The sequence below is a fragment of the Balaenoptera borealis genome, assembly GCF_965194805.1.
Source record: "Balaenoptera borealis genome assembly, chromosome: 5".
In the NCBI taxonomy this organism is placed as follows: Eukaryota; Metazoa; Chordata; class Mammalia; order Artiodactyla; family Balaenopteridae; genus Balaenoptera; species Balaenoptera borealis.
The window spans coordinates 85,454,841-85,462,822 of NC_138862.1; the positions used below are offsets into that span (position 1 = coordinate 85,454,841).

Consider the following 7,982-nt stretch of genomic DNA (forward strand, 5'->3'; position numbering starts at 1 on the left):
GAGACGGCAAAAGAACAGTTTTTGTTCTTTTAAGTTTGGGGAGGGGGGACTGTTTGCTTTTTTTCCCAGCACAATCTTTAGAAAAAGAAAAAAAAGTGAAACAAAACTTCTATCCTGGGGTCTAGTTAAGAACATGCACTCTGAGGCAGCTTGGGTTCAGAGACTATCTCTATGGGTTACCCCTGTGTGACCTTGAAAATGTTCCCTCAAACCTTTGCCCCTTGGTTCCTGATATATAAAATATTTTAAAATGGGACCTACCTCCATGTGTCACCATGAGGGTGAGTTAATGTGCGTGGCAAGTGCTTCCAGCAAGACACACAGCAAGAGCTCACAGACCCTTAGCTCTAAACTGAGCTTCTGCAAGAAGCCCCAGCAATGCCAAACCATTTCCAGTTATCCAGACGAGCCAAGCTTTCTCTCCACTGGGTCTTTTCCCAGTTCTTCTCTAAATAGACATAGGTGTCCTTAAAAACTAACATGCTATGAAAAATTGTGCAATGAAAACCACAAGGCTTATGGGAAAATGGGGTTTAATGGCACAACACTCAAAAACATCTTCAGTGACACATTAAAAAAATACAGGAATCAAGATTTTAAGGGACTTACCTGGTGGTCCAGTGGTTAAGACTCTGCGCTTCCAACGCACGGGGTGTGGGTTTGATCCCTGGTTGGGGAACTAAGATCCCACATGTCACATGGCCAAAAAGAAAGGATTTTAAATGTTTTTCCCTCAAAGGAGACTATCAAGAGAGGGAAAAGAACCCACAGAATTGGAGAAGTTATTTGCAAATCATTTATCTGATAAGGGTCCAGTATCCAGAATAGATATAGAACATTTATAACTCAACAACAAAAAGACAAACAATCTAATTTAAAAATGGGCAAAGGACTTGAGTAGACATTTCTCCAAAGAAGAGATACAAATGGCCAACAGGTGTATTAAAAGACGCTCACCCTCATTAGTCATTAGAGAAATGCAAATCAACCACGATAAAATAACCACTTCACACCCACTAGGATGGTCATAATTTTAAAAAGAAGGAAAGAAAAGAGAGAGAGAGAGAGATGGCCCAGAAATTCCACTCCAAAGTATATGTCCAAAAGCATTGAAAAACAAAAACTTGTACACAAATGTTCATAGCATCTCTAGTCACAATAACTGACATAATCCAAATGTCCATCAACTGATGAATAGGTAAACAAAATGTGGTAAATCCATAATATGGAATATTATTCAGCCATAAAAGGAATGGAGTACTGATGCATGCTACAACAGGATGAACCTTGAAAACATTATGCTAGGGGCTTCCCTGGTGGCGCAGTGGTTGAGAATCTGCCTACCAATTCAGGGGACACGGGTTCGAGCCCTGGTCTGGGAAGATCCCACATGCCGTGGAGCAATGGGGCCCATGAGCCACAATTACTGAGCCTGCGCGTCTGGAGCCTGTGCTCCGCAACAAGAGAGGCCGCGATAGTGAGAGGCCCGCGCACCGCGATGAAGAGTGGCCCCCACTTGCCACAACTAGAGAAAACCCTCGCATAGAAACGAAGACCCAACACAGCCATAAATAAAATAAATAACATTTAAAAAAAAAAAAAGAAAGAAAATGCTCCCTATTTCACTTAAAAAATTAATTTAAAAAAAAAAACATTATGCTAAGTGAAAGAAGTTGGATACAAAAAGCCACACATTGTATGATTCCATTTATACAAAATATCCAGAATAGGAATAGAAGAAGAGCTAACTATTGCGCTCTCACCACATGTCAGGTACTGTGCAAACACCTTTTACATGCATAAACTTATTTCATCTTTATAAAAACTGTATGAGGTATGTACAGTTATTACCTCCCATTTTACATATTAAAAAATTGAGGCACAAACCTAGGATTTAAATCTGAAGAGTCTAGTTATAGAGTATACTCTTATAACCACTATATAACCATAAGTAAAGACATTCAGATTTTAATTAAAAAAAAGAAAAACGAAAACTTAGTGCTGATTAATCATGTCTTGTCATTAAACTTGTGCTGTCCACACAAGTCACCAGTCTGCAACCACTGTCAGGACGAAGTCTTTTCTCCTTCTCTCAGCCTTGAATGCCTCTTTTTTGGAGTATGACAGGCATGCGTTCCACACATGACTTGTTTGTGTCCTTTTTCTTTATCCATAAAATAGGCATAAATAGACCTACTTTGCAAGGGTGTATAAATATACAAAATGAACTATATAAAGCTCCATCTAGCACAATAGCTAGGACCTCACAGGCAAGAAATAAATTAGAATATGAACTATTTTTTAAGTTTTTCCTGTTGTGTCCATCTCTTTCCTACCGAGCTGGGTGTAGGCCCCCTTCTCTTTGCCAGCACAACGCACAGCACCTAGCAGGAGCCAGATAAATAGAGGATTTGCTTTGGTTGATGTTCCATCTATTTTTATACCAGTTTTTCCTAATTGGAAAATTAGTGAATGTTCATTTTAAAACAAAAACTTAGCAGAAGACAAAAGCTGGGAAAATTTTAAGTTATCTCGACTATATTATTACATCTAGAAATAATATCATTGTTATTTATATTTTAGCACTTATCTTTCCAGACTTACTTTTATGGATATTTATAATAATTCCAATATGGGATTATTCAAAACATATTCCTCTATGCAATGATTTTTTCTTTCTTTTTTTCTTTTTCTTTTTTTTTTTTTTGGCCACACCACAGGCATGCAGGATCTTAGTTCCCCGACCAGGGATTGAACCCGTGCCCCCTGCAGTGGAAGCTTGGAGTCTTAACCACAAGACTGCCAGGGAAGTCTGAACAATGCTTTTTTCTTTAAAAAAAAAAAAATACATACAGATGCACACACATATTTTTCATGTGAAGTCATACATATTTACACCAAGTTTTTAAGTACTAATTATATTTTTAAAAACAAATTTTGTCTACAATATCTCCCTTTCTTATGGAACTAACATCCGACTGATTTATATTGAGTAATATATATTTTCAACATTTATTGAGAACCATTTATTGAACCAGCAGTGGCTCCACACAGACCTCTGCCTCTGCCCTCGTGCCTAGGTAAACCTTCTTTACACCTTGTGATCTCAGACAGAGAGAGGGCAGCAAGATGCAAATATTGCAAAAAATTTAAATGAGCAGCCAACCCCCAAGCAAGTGCATCATGTAAAGCAAATGTGTGTGTCTGGTTTCATCTCTGACTCATTGATAGAAGTGAGTAATGGGGAGCCAGGGTATTATTTAGCCTAGCAAAGTCCTGACCAATTTAGTCTATGTCCTAGTCTGCTACTGAATCTATTCTCACTCCTACAAAGGGTGAGAGGCAGGCTGGTGAGGTAGAAAAAGGATGGACTTCCCATTTCTTGATTCCACTTACTTCCTAGCAGGGTGTCCTTGAACTAGTTGCTTAATTTCTCTGAGGCCCATTTCCTTATCAGTAAAATAGAGATAGGAATAACTATCTCATCAAGTTGTTAAGAGGATTAAATGAGATCTTTCTGGATCACAAATCCAGTAGAAGCCTGATTTACTGCTCAAAGGCCCCCAGGGCGCTCCTGTGCCTTCCCGGTAAAATGCAATCCCCTTGGGAAGCCTCTCCAGCCCACTTCTCACAGGCTTCCTTGCTCGCCAGCCACAGAATGCTACTTCCCGAGATACAGTCGTCCCTTCAATCCTTCACTCACCCAGCACATTTTTTTTGAGTCCCTGTTATGAGTGAGGCCCTGGATTAAATGTTAGTAATACACTGTGGAACCAGACTGACCTGAGGTCTGGTGAGGCCTCAAGGGAGTAAAGTGGCCATTACAATCCTGTGCACTGACTGATGCGAGAGGGAAGGGCAAGGTGCTCTAGGAGTGCGTATGAAAGGCACCTTACCTAGACTTGAAAGGCCTTGGAAAGCTGTCTGAAGAAGTTGGATTGTATTTAGAGAGTGCCTCTAAAGGGATGTAGTGTGTGATCTTGCACAAATCACATCTCTGCATTTTTTTTTTTGTAGGTGAGGTGTAAGGCTAGAAGAGGTCATATTTACCAAAAGGAATAGTCTTCATCCTTTTGGATATACTTTCCAAAGGTTTAGCAAATCTTCCTCCCAGCACATTCTCCATTCCCTTACAACCTTCTCATGAAAGAGCCTTTTGCTGTTCACAGCCCATGGGTGAAGTATCCCAGCAATGGGCTAGTAGAAAATGGAGGTGCCCAGGGAAACTTTCCCTGAGAGCAACACAGGAATTTAGAAGAAGAAAGCAGGGCGCAGGGCAGGGGCAGGGGGATGATGGAATTTTAAAAAAATCACCATTCAGCAATCCAGACTGAGATAATTGATTCAGTCAAGGATCATAAACGGATGCTAAAACCATTAGGTGAAAAGTTGAGAAACAGGATGCTCAAAAATCCCTTAAGTGCTCGCTTCGGCAGCACATATACTAAAATTGTAAAGATACAGAGAAGATTGGCATGGCCCCTGTGCGAGGATGACGTGCAAATTCGTGAACCATTCCATATTTTTACATGGGGATATATGTATACGTATAGCTGATTCACTTTGTTATACAGCAGCAACTAACACAACAATGTAAAGCAATTATACTCCAATAAAGAGGTTAAAAAAATTTCTTTTAATGAAAAAAAAATCCCTTAAAATGGAAAGATCTGATGATCATCACCTTACCCAAATGATCAAACTCAGAGCTTTCCTCTGAAGCATTTGGCAGGGTTCTTCTCCCATGTCTTTGATATTTCATTTCAAACTTTATTCTAAGTCTTCTTTTGCCTGTTTCTCAATACGTGTGTCTCTAGAGTTTAGTCTCCTGCCCTCTTTCCTTTTTATGCTACATGTTCTTCCTGGGCAAGCTCAGCCGCTCCCAAGATGTTAACCAAAAAGCTATTTGCTGAAAACTTCCAAATCTGTCTCCATTCCAGATCTCTTTCCACAACTCTAAATTCATAGTCCAACTGCCTGCTGGCCTTCCTCATTACGACTTCCTTAACTGCAACTTTCTTAGCACTTAATTTCTCCTCTTTTCCTGGCCCTATTCAGGAATATTTCTCATCTTGCATTCCTTAACTTAATAATGACCTCATGATCAATCAGTTATCCAAGCCAGAAATCTGGTGTTCTTTCTTTATACATATTGTCAGCCAGGATATATTTATTATCTACTAATGGCAAGGTACCATGTTTATTGTTAGACATGCAATAGGGGCAAAACCAATTTCAAAACCTATTTATTGGAGGAAATAAACATCAATTAAATGATCATAAAAATATATGCATAATTATAAATTGAGATAAATGTTTTGAGAAAAAAGAATAAGGAGCTGAGAAAATACAACAGAGAACCTACCCCAGCTGAGGGGTAGGGTGGGAAAGGGGATAAGGAAATCAATTTCAGAAAATTCTTCTCTGAGAAAATATTTGAATTCAGATAAGAATTTGGAATTACTAAGCAGGGGAGGGAAGAGGTGGGTGGATAAAGAGGTGGTGGTCTCTAGGAAGAGGGAAGGACACAAAAACCTGGAGGTGGTAATTTTGAAGAAGTGAGAGAATGATGTTATGGATGGAGCACAGAGAACAATAGGAAGAGTTCAAAACCAGGCTGGAGCAATCACTGGGGCCAAAGCTTGCTGAGCACAGAAAACCATATATAGTGTTTTGAACGTTATCTTAAAAATAATGGGGGACTTCCCTGGTGGCACAGTGATTAAGAATCCGGCTGCCGATGCATGGGACACGGGCTCGATCCCCGGTCCCAGAAGATCCCACGTGCCGCAGAGCAGCTAAGCCCGTGCGCCACAACTACTGAGCCTGTGCTCTAGAGCCTGCGACCCACAACTACTGAGCCCGTGAGCCTAGAGCCCGTGCTCCGCAACGAGAAGCCACCACAACCGAGAAGCCTGCGCACTCCAACGAAGAGTAGCCCGCGCAGCAACGAAGACCCAAAGCAGCCAAAATAAATAAATAGAAAAAAGGGAAGGCATTGAATAGTTTTTTTTTTAACAACTGATTATCAATTTATTAAAAATGTTGATTTAAGCATCTGCAATGGTGACTTCAACCTCGACTCCTGGCTCAATACTGATGGAAGTGATCTACTTGACAATCTCAGAAGGACTGTGCAGGTCAGTGAGTCACTTGTGGATCCTCATCTGGAAACAATCCCAAGTCTTAGAACCTTCACCACAAGGAGTTTTCCTTGTAGTTATTGAGTCTTGGTAGGCATCCGAACCGATCCTTTCGCTTTGAGATTCTTTTCCTTCGCGCCTCTGATCACGTCAGCACATACCCTCTGCAAAGACTTCAAGCTGCGGCTGGGGAGGGTGATTCTAATCCGGTGAATCGCCACCTCGGGCTTTCCGGTATCTTTAAAAGCCATAGCTGCGGACCGACTTGTTCCTCGGCGAGAGCGAACAGTGGTGAGTCAGGAGCAGGAGCGCATGGCCCGAGGCTCCGCTGCAGCGGAGACCGCGTCTTCCTCCAAGAGAGCCATGGAACAGTTTTAAGCAGGGTGGGGTGGCGATGGCAGTGTTCTTTACAATAGGCAAAAGTGGAAACAACCCAAAATGTTTATCAATTGGCGAATGGGTAAATATAATGTGGCATATCCATACAATGGAGTATTTTCATCTATAAAAAGCAATCAGAACTGATACATGCTACAACATGGATGAAAACACATCCATGAATGCGTTTTCACACATGGATGCTCAAAGAAAGAAACCAGTCATTAAAAAAAAAAATATATATATATATATATATATATATATATATATATATATATACATTATGATTTTTATAACCATAAAATGTCCAGAATAGACAAATCTATAGACAGAAAGTAATTAGTGTTTGCCTGGGTCTGGTGAAATGAGTGGTGGTTGGGCAATTATGCTAATAGGCGCAGGGTTTCTTTTGGGGATGAGAAAAAGATGTAAAATTAGATTCTGGTGATAGTTGTACAACTCTGTGAATATATTACAAACCATTGAAACGTACACTTTATTTTTTAATATTTTGAACAATTTTATTTTATTTATTTATCTTTTGCCCACGCGCTGCGTGGCTTGCAGGATTTCAGTACCCGGGCCACCGCAGTGGAAGCGCTGAGTCCTAACCACTAGACCACCAGGGAACTCCCTGAAACATACATTTTAAATGAGTGAATTGTATGGTATGTGAATTTTACCTCAATAAAACTGTTTTAAATTAGGAAAGAAAGAAACAGAGATTTAAGCCAGATGACAACATGTCATTTTTAAATAGATGTTACTCCTGTTCATTGATTCCAAGGTCCTCTTATTCAAGATATCAAGATAGCTTGGAAACTGGTCATCAGAAGTTCATTTGGTGTAGACAGAATCAAAACAAAAGGAATTTAATGGTTTTGAGTGCGGTCTCTCAAATCAGCTAAAGACAACATGATCAACTAGTGACTGATGTATTTATATATTTAACATCCTGAGAATGCTGTAGACACTCTGACAAAACTCTGAGGATTCAATTCATTCATTCATTCATTCATTCAACATCTGTTTATTGAGAACCTGTATGTGGTACTTAATAATGCATGCTTTAGGGACTTCCCTGGTGGTCCAGTGGGTAAGACTCCGCCCTCTCAATGCAGGGGGTCCAGGTTCCACCCCTGGTCCGGGAACTAGATCCCACAAGCATGCCACAGCTAAGAGTTTGCATGCCTCAACTAAGAAGTCTGCACGCCGCAACAAAGATCCTGTGTGCCTCAACTAAGACCCAGCACAGCCAAAATAAATATTTTTTTTAAAAAAAATACATGCTTTAAACAGTAGTCATCTTTTTAAAATATTAAATTGACACCCACGGTCTGACAATAGCACTGAATATTAGAAGTAGAGGCTATTCCTTAAATCTGAATATAAGCTCTCCTAGTGCATGATTCAATTCTGGATAGTGGGAAGGTGGAAGCAGGAAACTGACATTTACTGAAT

The 7,982-nt window shown here is 40.1% G+C and overlaps 1 pseudogene across 1 annotated transcript; it reads right to left on the reverse strand.

The window, feature by feature from the left end:
* Window positions 1–516: 516 nt before the first annotated feature.
* Window positions 517–6,749, reverse strand: LOC309629772 (small ribosomal subunit protein uS10 pseudogene; annotated as a pseudogene). Its single transcript has one exon. The product of its transcript is annotated as a small ribosomal subunit protein uS10 pseudogene (transcript).
* Window positions 6,750–7,982: the final 1,233 nt, after the last annotated feature.